The following is a 15425-nucleotide window of genomic DNA, read 5'->3' as shown; positions in this document are numbered from 1 at the left end:
TGTTGACTTGCTGGAATGTGTCCAGAGAAGGGCAACAAAGATGGTGAGGGATGTGGAACACAAGCCCTGTGAGGAGAGGCTGAGGGAGATGGGTTTGTTAGCGTGGAGAAGAGGAGGCTCAGGGGAGAACTTCTTGCCCTCTACAACTACCTGAAGGAAGGTTGTAGACAAGCGGGGGCTGGTCTATTCTCCCAGTCAACTGGCACCAGAACAAGAGGACACAGTCTCAAGCTGTGCCAGGGGAGGTTTAGCCTGGAGGTTAGGAAGAAATTCTTCATAGAGAGAGTGATTGCCCATTGGAATGTGCTGTCTGGGGAGGTGGTGGGGTCGCCATCACTGCAGGTGTTTAGGAGGAGACTTGACAGGGCACTTGGTGCCAAGGTTTAGTTGATTAGATGGTGTTGGATGATGGGTTGGACATGATGATCTTGAAGGTCTCTTCCAACCTGGGCTATGCTATGCTATACTCTGTAGGCATCGAATTCTTGAGTACCATTTCATGGAAAAGTGTTGATATTTCTGATAGCAACAATTCCACTGTTTTCTGAATAGTTGATCATTTGTAGTTCTTGGGGGATAAAAGCTCTGTCAATACCCAAAGAATTAAGATGATATAGGTAAAGTTTTTCATGGACTGAGCTAACCAAAGAATTTACACTTCAATATGAAAGAACTGTTAACATATTAAAAAGGCATTTTAAATTAGTGCTGGAAAGAGATGAAAATAAACTGAGCACATAGCTTAATGGATCTGAAATCCCAAACCAGCAGAATTACTCAGGGAATTAAAAAAAAGAAAAGCCAGCAAAAAAGAAAAAAAAGCAAGATCAACATTACTTTGCAACTATATTTTTTGGCACGAAAAAGCCCCTCGCTTTTTCTTACTTCTTCAATTACTGATAAACTTTCAAGGGTTTAAGAGCATTTCATTAGCTACTACCTTTCCATGCATAGTGGTATCTTCATAGCACTTGTTACCTAAAGTGGTTTCATAGGCAAAAAGATTTAATTTATGTATACAGCTGCAAATTTTCTGATTACAACACAATTGCTGCTTTTGGATATGGAAAAAAAAGGAAGTGCAATTAATGTAGATGTACTCCATGGGTTTTATTAGTGTTAATAAACCAAAGTCTTTTATTCCAACAGATAAGAAAATCCATATGTGAAATTAAAACTTCTATTTGCTTTTTGAAAGAATCCATCTCCTCATTTCAGCTGAGATCTTTATTCATAGGGGTGGGCTTATTTTTGCAGTAGAGGATTTGGAGTAAGATGCTGTTTTTTAAAATAGAATCATAGAATGATCCAGTCTGGAAGGGACCTCCAAAGGTCATCTAGTCTGACCTTCCTGCAGTCAGACCAGGCTGCCCAAGGCCTTGTTGAGCCTTACCTTGAATATCTTCAGGGAAGGAGCTTCAACCCTGAGCAATGTGTTCCAGTGTTCCACCACCCTCATAGTAAAGAACTTCTTCCTGATATCCCATCTAAATCTGCCCTTCTCTAGTTTGAAGACATTGCCTCTTGTCCTGTCACTTCAGGCCTATGTAAACAGTATCTCTCCATCCTTCCTGTAGGCTCCCTTCAGGTACTGGAAGGCTGCTTAATATCCTGTGTCTCCCCAGAGCTTCCTCTTCTCCAGGCTGAACAACCCCAGCTCCCTCAGCCTATCCTCATGGCAGAGGTCCTCCAACCCCATGATAATTTTTGTGGCTCTCCTCTGGACCTACTCCATCAGAACCATGTCTTTCCTACATTGAGGACACCAGACCTGTTCATAGTACTCCACATTAGGTCTCACCAGAGCAGAGTAAAGTGGTAGAATCACCTCTCTGGATGTACTGGCAACACATCTTTTGATGCAGCCCAGGATGTGAATGACTTTCTGGGTTACAAGTGCACACTGTCTGCAGTTCAGTATCAATCTTTGTGATGATCTTATCTAGAGCTCAACCCAAGAATAAAGTAATTTTTTTTCACATGTAGAAATAATTTACTTTCAGCAGGTTGTACAATAATATGGTTTATGATGAGCATCTTATTGCAAATAATAAGAAAAAAAAATAAATCAAAGGATCTATCTGCCTCAGTACTTATCTTTAAAAATGGAAATTAACCTGCCTTAAAGGTGTAGATTCAAACTGTAAATATATTCTGAAACCAACATCAGGAAGTAATAATAGCAACGTGATTTCAGTACCAAGACTAGGGATTTGATATTAGAATATCTCTTTTGAAAAGAGATATCCTGCTTCATTGTCACACTAAACAAAGACTCTAAGATAGAAAGCCAAGGTTGCTGCAATTAATCTGCTCTATGATTCAGATGTAGGTTTTACCATCTGAACCACTGAGATGCATTATTGCCTGTGAGAAAATCTTGTCTATAAGCATCCATGGAAACTACTCATGAGTATGTGCAATTAATTTGTTGACATAAATACACAGGCAGAGAAATACTCTTTCAGTGAAGGAGACTGAATCTGCTTGTCAAACCTGAATAAAAAGAAGTGATCTTAATGAAGTTTGGCCTTTCACTTCATAGCAAACCCCACTAATACTAAAATGGACACAAATTGTGGCAATAAGGTACTTGCAACACTGATAAAAACAGCACGGTGCTCACATAGCATTTCTACAGGAGTGCAAGTATAAGCTTGCATTTGCAATGTTGTTATTTTCATTTCTAATAATGGTGTCCAAACCCTATGATCTATTATCATTCAATGGAAATTGGACTAGAATAAAATTCATCACGATTTTAAAGAGGTTGATCGAGTCATATTGTTTTACACATCACGTTGAGAAGGTAGAATAAGTAAATGCAGGAACTGCTGTAAAAGCGTACTCAAAAATGGCTTCTCCCCAACTTGTTTCAGTGAGAACAAGTTAGTATCCTTACTTTCAGAGACTATAGAGACAATAGTCTTTATATATATTTTAAATATTTGATTAAGGCTGTAATCAGAATCAGATTACAGAACAGAGTTTGCAAGAACATAGAATTCATTTTGTATCGCTTTTCCAGGCAATACGTGTAATCAGAATGACATCTTTAGTTATCCTTGTTATTTATGTCTTCTTCTGAATCTTTGTGTTTCAGAAATTCAGTCACTAGGATTACAGTAACAATTTAAGAATCCAGACATCAGCTTTTTAAGAGCAGGAGTATAAATTAGCAAGGTTAATAGTCTATTCATTAGGCAATGACTGCTGGAAAAAAAAAGGCAAAAAGACACATTCATTTACCAGTTAGCCTGGCTTTATATAAAAAAACCAACCCTGATCTGCATCAAAATCATTGCTAGTTCAGTCCTTTTTTTTTTTTCCAGAAGAAAGAGTAGTTCATTCAGATGCAATTTGCACTCAAGAAAATAGGTAGTTCTGTTCTTTATTTTAGTGAATAGGATTTGCAAGCGACAAATGGTGGAATTTATGAACACTAGGAAATTTAACAGACTATGCGGTAAAGATTAATTAACTCACCTTTTGTTTGTATACCTCAAAACTCAATGTCTACATAATCAGCTGTATTTCAACATTAACTAGTAACTTTTGAATGGCTGAACTCTCCTTTTGTAATGTGAACAGGGCAAAGAAAGGATAAAATAATTACATCATATCATAGAAGTAGACCCATATATTCTGCAGAATCATGCAACTGGAGTTTTCATTGAGTTTACATGAGTAGTGGAACAGTGGAAGAGGGTGATTATTATTATTATTTACTTACCTTTTAAGTCCTTGTTTCAGATTTTTTTTTTTTAGTTCTTTATATTTTGCTAATAAGCAGAAACCCAAAAGAAACAATCAAAAGAATCACACCACAAAACTGAAACCAAAAAGAGAACCTGAACTCAACCCTCTTTGAGGAAAAAAATATTTTTTAAGAGACAAAACACAAACTTTGGAAAGTACTTATAACAGATAAGCATAGACAAAGTCATCCAAAAATTCAGACAACCATGACATCTCTGTTCCCAGAGACATGTCAATCCTGAAATGGTCCAGCATCCTTAAGCACACGCTGAGGCAGATGGCCAGATGTTCAGCTGCTGTGAATCAAAACTGATTTCCTCTAATGTAGCTACACAAATTTCTTCAGCTGACATTGCCCACCCACAGCATCCAGTAACTAAAGTAGTTATTCCCTAGGATTTTTTCCTCAGTAGAGTTTTCCCTATGTAGATGTTTTCTTGATTGAAGAACATGGATTAATATCACGAGAACAGTAAATGCCACAAAACAAATAATCTGTATCACCATCAAGAGTGTTATATACAGCGAGATATATAAATTACAACAGGTTCCATTTCTTGCTTAGGAAAACAAAGAGGGTGGTCAGAAATTGGCATGTTTCAGCTAATATGGTAAAGACTGAAGCAGTACGTGATTGCATTCTCTAAATACAAAGGAAATAGCAGAGACAGAGGTGAAAATAAACAGAGACTGCTGGTACTAGTGTCACTAAGATTATTCTCGATGCAACAGGCCATAAGTTAAAGTGAGAATGCCCGTTGTGTAAATAAGAGTTAAACTCAAATTCATCAAGACATGTTTTAACATTGATCATTGATTATATGCCACAGTTGTTTTGACAGCAAAGACTTCAAACTGATGACTCAGTCCTTCCAAATCTATATTTTGTTATGAAGGAAGAAAAAGGAAAAAAAATAAAAGACAACTAAAAATAGAAAAATAAGTCTTACAGAATGCATTACAACCTGGAAACCATTTGTTAATTAATGCACTATATTAATGAGGATTAAAGAAATAAATTAACTTGGAATTTTCATGCAAACTCATGGTGGTCTAAGCACATACTCCCTCGGTATGCTAACTGTCCAACTCTAATGTAAAAATGTTATTTCCCCTTTGACATTACAGAGACCACTGGTGTGAAACTGCAATTTACATGTTAATAGAGGTCTGCTTCAAGCAATGTGTGACCTAGAACAAGCAGTAATAAATATAGCAAGTTAACGACGATATTTCAAAATATTCTAACAAAAATGTAATGAAAAAAATTATTAATGCCTTCAGAGGTTAAAAAAACAAAGGTCCTGAAGCAGAAGCAGAATAAGAAAACCTCTTCATGAAGGGCTCTTATATATTCTTTCTTTTGACCTAGGGAAAAACAGATGGGGAAGTGTGGTAAAATAACATTTGTGAGGGGAAAAAAAACAAACAACTGAATATCTGTCCAAGCAAATTATCAGAGAAAATTATAATCACAATTTTCTGCTATTACTTGATCAGGTAGTACAATTTTCATCTGTACAAACCCTTGCAAGTGACCAGAATAAAAGTTGTTCAACAAAGCAGGTCTTTTGAGATTTACAATTATTGAAGACTAAGGGTCCACCTCTGACTATATGACCACCTCTGGAGGTCTGAGTGACTAATCATAGAATCATAGAATCAATAAGGTTGTGTTTCTAATACAAGCCAGGATGCCGTTGGCTTTCTTTGCCAACTGGACTCACTGCTGACTCATATTTAACTGACTGACAACCAGAATCGCCAGGTCCCTGTCTGAGTTGCAACTTTCCAACCACACAACCACAAGTCCGTAGCTTACCATGGGGCTGTTGTGACCCAGGTAGAGGAACTGGCACTTGGTCTTGTAAAATTCTATATGATTAACCTTGGGTCACTGCAAAGCCTCCCTACCCTCTAGCAGGTTAACACAGCCACCCAGCTTGGTGTCATCTGCAAATTTACTGAGGGTACACTCAATCCCCTCTTCCAGATCATTGATAAAGATATCAAAGAGGACAGGACCCAGTATTGAACCCTGGGTAATGTGAATAGTAATTGGGCACCATGCAGACTTAACTCCATTCACCACCACTCTCTGGGCCCCACCATCCAGCCAGATTTTTATCCAGTGCAGAGTACACTTGTCCAAGCCATGCACCATGAGTTCCTGAAGGAGAATGCTGTGGGAGACAGTGTCAAAGGCTTTACTAAAGGCCAGGTAGACAATGTCCATGACACTTCCCTAATCCATTAGGCGGGTCACCATACTATAGAAGATCAGATCAGTCAGACAGGACATGCCTTTCACAAATCCATGCTGACTGGGACTGATCACCTGGTTGTCTTGTCTGTGATGGCACTCAGGGTGACCTGCTCCATGACCTTTCCTGGCACTGAGATCAGACTAACAGGCCTGTATCTCATCTTTCCACCCTGCTTGCCCACCATGTCCCCAGCATTCCTGGGAGGCATTTAAAAACCCCATGGTTCATGCTGGCATCACCCACTCAGTGCTGCATCAGCAATCTCACTTAGAGATTGCTGGGTCTTGGCAGCACTGTGTTCAGACACTACCTTCAGTTACTAGAAAGTGCATCTCCCTCTGGCACCTAACAATTCCCTGCACTGACTGAGACAACACCAGCCATTTGCTGTTGTTGCTGGAAGTGCAGTGTTTGCAGCACTGACTTCCCTGTCTTGGAATGGATTGAAAAAAACTAGACAAATGAAAGTTTAACTGTGTAAGAATGACAAATCTGAGAACAGATATTTTGGTATGGGACATGAGAGAGCACAGAGAAGTCCTGATCATTTGTCACATCTTCCAACACAATCACTAGGAGCTTACTACTGAAGGGATGAAAGTATGAGGAACAAGGCCAAAACCACTTGGTAAGATAAGACAGCTTTTCACACAGCAAGAGACCTGAGTAAATCCCTGCTGAGGGAAGTAGAGATACTGACAGTTCTCATGGATTTAATGGAAAATTGGGTAAGCATTTAATGAGAAGTCACTGGGAGTTTTTAAGTAGAAAAAACATAGTAAGTTCAGGAAATCTTAAAGGCTGAAAGCAGTTGGAGATAAGCAGAACTTGCAGGGGGAAGTGTCATTTAACAACATCACTTAATCTATTATCTCTCTTCCTTACATACCTGCACACAGCTGCTGATGCAGGCAGATTGCTCTACTACATAAGCCCTTGGTCCAAGCTAGTGCTGATGTTCCTAACAGCTACTGGGGAGGAGACAGGTCTTTACAACCACTTGTACTGGGGTATGGATAACATCCTGATACTTTTTATTACAGTTTTGCACCATGAGGTTAAATAACTTATAAAAGAGAAAGAGAGCAAGAGTGAGGAAGGCACTTGAACTCTCACCTCAGCTTTTCAAAAGCCCTGTGATTTTTTAGCAAGAATAGAATACATAGAATACATAGAATAAACCAGGTTGGAGGAGACCTTCAAGATCATCGCGTCCAACCCATCAACCAATCCAACACCACCCAAACAACTAACCCACGGCACCAAGCACCCCATCAAGTCTTCTCCTGAAAACCTCCAGTGATGGCGACTCCACCACCTCCCCAGGCAGCCCATTCCAATGTGCAATCACTCTCTCTGTATAGAACTTTTTCCGAACATCTAGCCTGAACCTCCCCTGGTGCAGCCTGAGACTGTGTCCTCTTGTTCTGGTACTGGCCGCCTGGGAGAAGAGACCAACATCCGTCTGTCTACAACCTCCCTTCAGGTAGTTGTAGAGAGTAATAAGGTCACCCCTGAGTCTCCTCTTCTCCAGGCTAAGCAACCCCAGCTCCCTCAGCCTCTCCTCGTAGGGCTTATGTTCCAAACCCCTCACCAACTTTGTTGCTCTTCTCTGGACTCGTTCCAGCAAGTCAACAAGTTCACATTTACTGGTTGGAGGGAGAGACGAAAGGATGAATTTTAGTGTTATGAAATACACTAGTTGTATTGCTTTATGTTTATGACTATTATATATGCACAGTCACCTCAGGGACCAAGTAGACAAAAATCTCTAGAGCAAAATCCTGATGAAGCTTACCTTTGCGATACAGCATTCTGAGAATTTCAACCTGGACCAGACATACTTGGGTTTCTTGAAGTGCTACAGAATAGAATAGAGTTGAATTGAATTGAATTGAATTGAATTGAATTGAATTGAATTGAATTGAATTGAATTGAATTGAATTGAATTGAATTGAATTGAATTGAATTGAATTGAATTGAATTATCCAGGTTGGAAGAGACCTTTGAGATCATCAAGTCCACCCTATCATGCAACACTATCTAATCAACTAAACCATGGCACCAGGCACCCCATCCAGTCTCTTCCTAAACACCTCCAGTGATGGTGACTCCACCACCTCCCTGGGCAGCCCATTCCAATGGCCAATCCCTCTTTCTGTGAAGAACTTCTTCCTAACATTCAGCCTAAACCTCCCCTTGTGCAGCTTGAGACTGTGTCCTCTTGTTCAGGTGCTGGTTGTCTGGGAGAAGAGTCTATGTATTAAATAATATATTATATACAGGATTTCTGAGACTCCTCTGGGAGACAGGAGAGAGAACCAAACAGAAGAAAAGAAGAAAAAAAAGAAAGAAACTAAAGAAATCACTGCAGTCCTTTGTCCTCAACTTTATAACATTCCTAGAGGAGCTCACATTTTCTGTTAGTGTAGATTCTTCTGCCATATGTTGCCCCAAGTATTAGAAAAAACCGTAATTCTTCCTAAACATTTGATACATTAGTCCAGTAATTAGAATGCCTTTGAAAATGGGGGAAATGGCACTGAATGGTGAGTATATTGACCAAAATTCCCATACAATTTTAGTTTAATCTAAACTTGATTTTTCCACCTAGTAGAGTAAATGAAAAAAAAAAAAAAAGAAAAATCTTCTAGAAATATTCTGAGTGCATTTCATATGCATACCTAGAATGCATAGATACCATTCCTAAACAAAATAGAACATAGTGCAGTAGATTTGTGGTGATTAAGATTAAAATTATTATTTCTATATTTGTCTTCATATGGCCAACAAGAAATATTTTCTTGATACTAAGAGAAAATATTTGCTGCTCGAAGGCTTTTAAGAAAAATAATTAACAAGTTAAATTAGGTTAACATATTCCCTTAAATAAGGTAATGGAAAATATGTTAAACAAATATATTCTTCTGATGTCAAAAGTACTCAAATCTGGACAAGATCCTAAATTCCATTCAAAAGCTCTTGGAGATAGACTTTACCAAAACAGTCACATCTTATTAACTAATAGTTTCTAAGGACAGTGAGATAGACATTTTGCTGCATATTCTACACTAGGACCCCAAGCCATTATTCTTGCTGTAAAGGAAAACAAATATAAGCTATCTATGAGGCAACATACTATATAAAATGTAGGAATACTATTTAAAAGACTTTTAATCACAAAGATTCAATTAGAATGTTTTTATTAGATAGTGTTTCAAAAATCATTATCAGGTGTAAGGATTATGTCTCAAAATTAGAGATTAAATAAATGGAAGTGTTGCATTTTCAACTCTCTTCTGATGATGCACATAACAGATTTTGCACAAGATTTCAGAACAACTTAGAATATAATCCACCTTGTTTTCTCTCTGGTTTCTCATTAGTGGAATTATTGATACATCCACTCATATGTAGAATACCCTTTACAAATGTGACTGAAACATTTAAGTTTTGAACTCTGGCAAAACCAACCAACCAACCAACCAACCAACCAAAAACCAAATTACAAACAGAATGTAATAATAAGAATGATGAAGGCATTTTTTGTCTTCAAGTTTATCCAAAAGAAGACATTTACTTCATACTTGCTACATACTCAGTTTCAAAAGTCAGGTAAGTTCAGAGATAGTCACAAGTTTTGAAATTTTGCTGTTATTTTGTCTAGCTGAAAATGAATTTAAAGTCTATATTAAAAACTGAAATGAGCAAAAATAGGAATTTGATGTGTAATTCAACACATTTTGCAGAATCCAATTTATATTAGCCTGATTCGTGCTGAGACAATGGCCACTTCCAGAGAAATGCTGAAACAACTATGTACAATACCCTCTAAAAGAAGATGTGTAGCAAGGATATGTCTTCTGTGGATATTGATTGACACAAAGTCTTGATTTTTTTCTATTGCCTACTTTTGTGCAGAAAGTTTCTGAAATGCAGCAGTAACTTCTGCTACTCTTGTATGTTAAAATTGCTGTATCTGATGAGAGATTAAAAAGGGAGTTAAAGAGAGAACAGTGCATAGTATTTCTCTAGTAATCTTTCAAAGAGAAGTATATCACAGGAAAGATCCATAACAGAAGTCAAAAGGTCAGTACCTTCACTAAGTCTGAATGCAAGAAAGTGCTCCGGGCTGCCATTTCAGTTTGGGTATTTTAAATCATCTGAACACCCAAATTGCCTTTTCTTTTCACTACATTCACTATTCTTTCAATTTTTACTACTGCTATTATAGAGCTCCCCTTGGCACCACTCTAGTTTATGTGCAGAGAGTGATACTATTATACACCACTCTTCCTAGCACTTTAAAACTGACCCAAGAATATCTTCTTTCATGTGAAGTGTGTTGCATGAAGCTTTTTTTTCCCTATTAAATATAGCTTGCAAGAGATTTCTCTTTATAGATAAGATACAGATAAGATAGAAATTTATCTTTAGAATAAATTTGAGTAGACATCAATTCTCTAAAGATGAGTAGTTATGCTGAATTATATCAACAAATCAAAATGTTGTTATTTTATTTATTTTATTTCATTTATAAATGACATTTTATCAAAATGAAAAACCCTTTCTTTTTTTTTTTTACATCTAAAGTAGAAAACAAAAAAACCCAACCCAATCATTTAAACTTCCATATTACATTGCAACAATTTTAGCTTGTTTGATCTATCAATATTTTATTGCCAACAGGTCAAAACTAGGGAGGCAAAACTATTTTCATTTTTTTTCAAAAGCTTCAAAATTGCCTAGTTTCCTAATTCTTAATATTACTTTCTACAGTTTGAGAGTTATCTATCTGCTTAGATATGTGAAAGTAAGATTACTTGGCAAAAGGATTTTTGGACCCTTTCTGGATTGATAACTTTTTTCCATTAGTTCATTGTGCTTTGGTGTGTTTTTTTCATCAAAGTCAGAAGTTGAAGCAACTTGGGATAAGATTTTTGCATTCATTTGTGTTGCACAATTTGTAGCCAGGCAGCAGCTGATGAAAGGCCCTGGAAAAACATTTGCAATATGAAGATATTTACTGCTGGAAATGATGCCAAACATTTGGCTTAGATTACATCCATGAGTGTTCTTAGTCACTTTATATTTGTTTCTCTGAAATACACACAAAGAGTTTTAACATTTTTGAACGTGTTGGGAGAAGTTGCTGAGTGAGTACACAACTGTCTCATGGCAATAACTGGTGAAATAAATCAGTAGAGTGGCAAACAGCTTACCTATTGCCCTAATAATGTGTTTAATCTACATTTGGTTACCAATAAAGTCAGTCCATGTTTCCTTACACATGCACTGACAATGTTTGTCATGTACAAGCCCTTATTAAGCCTGGCATTTATGTTTCTTCTCTGTACAATGATGATACAACATAGCTTTCCAAAGGATAATTTAAACCAGGCTGGCACCCAGAATGGACAGTGCCCATTACCTACTTAGTCTTACATACTTAAGACCTGTGCTTTTAATAATTTTAATATGTATATTATGTGAACAGAGTCCCATGATAAGATCTTGCCTAAGTGACTAAAATGGGGATCAAACCAAAACAATTGGTGGAATCTAAGCATTTAATGGCAGCAAATGGTTTCTAGGTCTTATTGCATCTCCTTTAAATGACACTGTGCAAAGAGAGATGCAGCATGAACAATAATTTTTTTTCAAGTACATTGGTTTCAAGGGTCAAAACCACATATTGTACAACTGAGAAGTATGATAGGAAACAAGACAAACATGTAGACTACCAAACAGATTATAATATTATATCAAATTTTGAACTAAGATGTACAAGAAAAACTAAGAATTGATGGTGTAAAATCAATTAATTTGTCTCATATCTATCTCTCTCTCTATATATAAACTTTTAAAAACTGATATCACTGGAGTCTTTTTGCATGGAGAAAGGAGTCAAGAACCAACTTAAATAAACTAAACAAGAAACTTCCTTGTGTTCACTGAGAGATGGATGAAGTAGTAAATGACTAGTAACCACATCTGCATTTAGTTCAGAAGATTTACTTATCTAATAGATATAAAGCTATATGAAAGAGATAACAGTGCAAAACATTTACATAGCTGGAGTGGTTGACTTAATGGAGAAAGATGAAGAGAACTAAGTACATGTACCCAATTAATAGCCTTTGTCCTTCCAATACAGAAGTGAGGGAAACTAACACACACAAAATAATCCTCAGTTGAGATAAATGACTTTAATGAGGAAAATAAAATAATACAATACACAATTACTTTAGCCTATTTGCAGAAAAAGCACAGCAAAATGCACATGCAGAAGCACATGACCTTAATCTCCCACCCCACCTGTCCCATGCCAACCCCAACAGAAGAGACCAACAATGCAAACCTGGAAACCGAAAGCAGCAACCAGAACAGCAAGCCTCTCATGTGATGATCTGAAATTCAAGCCCCCTGATACTTTGCTCCAGTCATCACTTTCATTTTGAACCTGGCATGACACAGCTTGGTATTTGAACACCATCAGCATATTCAACTCAACCAGTGTCAGATGTCCATGGAAATATTCAGGAGCAAGTCAAAGACTGAAACACTAAGAAGGAGGTTATACAGAAGCATACAGGAATTACTAGTAATAACAGCGGGAAAAGAGCAAAACAAACAAACCAAAGCAAAACTGACAAAACCTTTAAAAGGAAAATTCAACAAATACCAAAGTTGCCCAACAGTAACAGTTATTAAACTGTGGAATGAATGCTTTCTAATATTTCACCGAAAAGTTATTCAGTTACTGCTAGAGGGGAAGATCTGTACGTGGACATTCAGTAAACAGCTAAACACTTTCACTCTTCACTGTAATTTTGCCTTTCCCTCACCTGTAGCTAAGTTCTCTGTGGCAAAGCACTGTACAATTTCACCTCTGAGATTTTTTATTGCTTTAATGAAAGGGGACGTTCTTTTACCTTTCTCTGAAGCATAGTTACAGTAGATAGAAATCAAATGTTTTTGTGCTGTAGTGCCAATGAAGTCTTTTAGTTATTGTTTTAGTTGGTTTGCTCACCTAGAGCTACATGAATGTGCCAGTAGGGCAGGACAAGGAGGAAATTTTCTTTCCTCTGAGGATGGATGCATTTTCTTGGTTTTAATTCTTTGCTTTGGTTCTTAGACACCATTCTGCAGAGCCTACATTTCCTAGCTAAGACATAGTAATTTAAGATTCAGTTTTGGGTCCTAGCAAAGAATTACTTTTCTTTGATTCTTCCTGCTCTCAGCTGGTGGCCCCCTGAAGTTGTTTTGTTTTGCTGTTTCTTAAGTTTGTTCTAGGATCTTGAGGTCTTTTCTGTAGTGCACAGAGGACAGCACAGGAAACAATTGCTCACCTCATGCTTCAACTTGCTTCAGGTCTTCTGAGGAAAGCAGGCAACCATAGCCATGATTATTTTCTGTCTCTTTAAAATAGAGCAAATTATCTGCAGCAGCAGTGTAGACTGGCTGCATTTAGCAAAGTTTCCAAACAAATTGTTCTGGGTTTCTCTTAGAAGAATGAAATGCTTGGGAAGTGAAAACTGTTGTGCACACGAGAACTAATATATGCATACATAGTATCCTGGAGTGGTTTAGAGTTCATCATGCTCGATGCTAGCATTAATTTGGAGTATAGTGAATAATGTTATTAGTTATTAATAATTAATATTAACGTTATTATTAATTAACATTAAAAATACTAATAACCTTTTATCAATATTTATATGCATATTTTAGTTCATGGTTGTGGACTATATCCCATAAACTGGTACAGTATGACAATTTTGAACCCAATTAGACAAGTACAAAACAGTTACTCAATTAAGAACCAAGATTACAATTCCACCACTTGTCCACCAGATGGTGACTTGACAAGATGCTTGGCGGCTGCTAAGTAGCTAGGAAAAAGAAAGTGTCAGGTGCATACAATCAAAGGAAAACTTCAGAGAGTTAAATCAATTTATGATCACGAATTATGACTCTGGGCACAGCTGGGGAGCCTGCTTGATAAACCACAAGTTACACCACCACATGGGCTAAAGCGCGGGGATTTTAAACAGAACCAAATCTGGTGTTAAACACATGAACACTGCAAACACATAGTGTCACTATAGCAACTAAGCAGGTTGCTAAGTTACTGCTATGAGAGGCTGGCTCCAAGGCTTGTGGAGATCTGACAGTGCCATAGCTGGGCACTTAATTCTGACTGGAGTAAACACCCAGATATATTTCCTAACATGCTATTTCTTTGCCTGTGGCAATGCTCAGACACAGAAGTTCTGGATATAGAACTGCAAGATTTAAATGACTGTTGCAGCATATATTGTGATGTGTCAGAATGAATAAATTAGTTCTGTCCCAAAACGGTTCAGTATTAAGCAACAGTCTAAAGAAGAGAATTGCACTGTAATGTGTATATCATCTCCATATTCACAGCAGTACACTGTATACATACATGGCTTCCCTTATGCTATGATACCATTAATTTTTCAGCAGTATGGTCAATCTAACAAGAACAAGTAAAAAGCTCTAAATCATAAGGTAGCAGTGACAAACTAGCATTAATATTAATGTTGCAATTTTGATAATGCAAACACTTCTGCTTCAGAAGGGGTGAACAGTCATCTTAGCTGTTTAAGAGGATTCCATTTCTGTTTCCATCTTGCATTTCTGAATCTCAGTCATGTCACTTATCAAAGAGGGTTACCCAAAATAAGTGAGGATTAAAGATTATTTTCCACATCAACTGAACTGTATTTAGCAGAAGGTTTGTGTTTAACATGAACCAGAAGTTTTCCAACCAGAACAAGAGGACACAGTCTCAAGCTGTGCCAAGGCAAGTTTAGGTTCAGAGTGAGGAGGAAGTCCTACACAGTTCTTAGCCATTAGAATGTGCTGCCCAGGGAGGTGTTGGAATCACCATCCCTGGAGGTGTTCAAGAGGGGATTGGACATGGCACTTGGTGCCATGGTTTAGTAGTCATGAGGTCTTGGGTGAAAGATTGGACCTGACAACCTTTGAGGTCTTTTCCAACCTTATTGATTCTATGATTCTATGGTCTTGCAAACTGGTCACAATAGACAAAGAAAATAACATTTTCCTTTTAACAGCATCATGTTACATTTCAAAGTTAATAGAGCTCTTAGAATTTATATGGACAGACCCAGAAATCTCAGTTAAATAGAGCTTGATGTAAAAGCCACTGAAGTTGCTGGACACTTTCCACCAGTTTATTTTAAATGCTCATTTAAGTTCATATTTACAGGTCACCAGGGGAATTAAAGGTACTCTCTTCTTTTCAAAGAACAACTTGGAAACTGCATTAATAATAATAATCTGCAATAATAATCTGTTTTGCTTTGATGCTTATCTTTCTACACACGACTAATGAGATCTTTCAAT

This window comes from Dryobates pubescens, chromosome 12 (genome assembly GCF_014839835.1).
Source record: "Dryobates pubescens isolate bDryPub1 chromosome 12, bDryPub1.pri, whole genome shotgun sequence".
Classification (NCBI taxonomy): domain Eukaryota; kingdom Metazoa; phylum Chordata; class Aves; order Piciformes; family Picidae; genus Dryobates; species Dryobates pubescens.
This window is presented reverse-complemented; position numbering follows the sequence as displayed.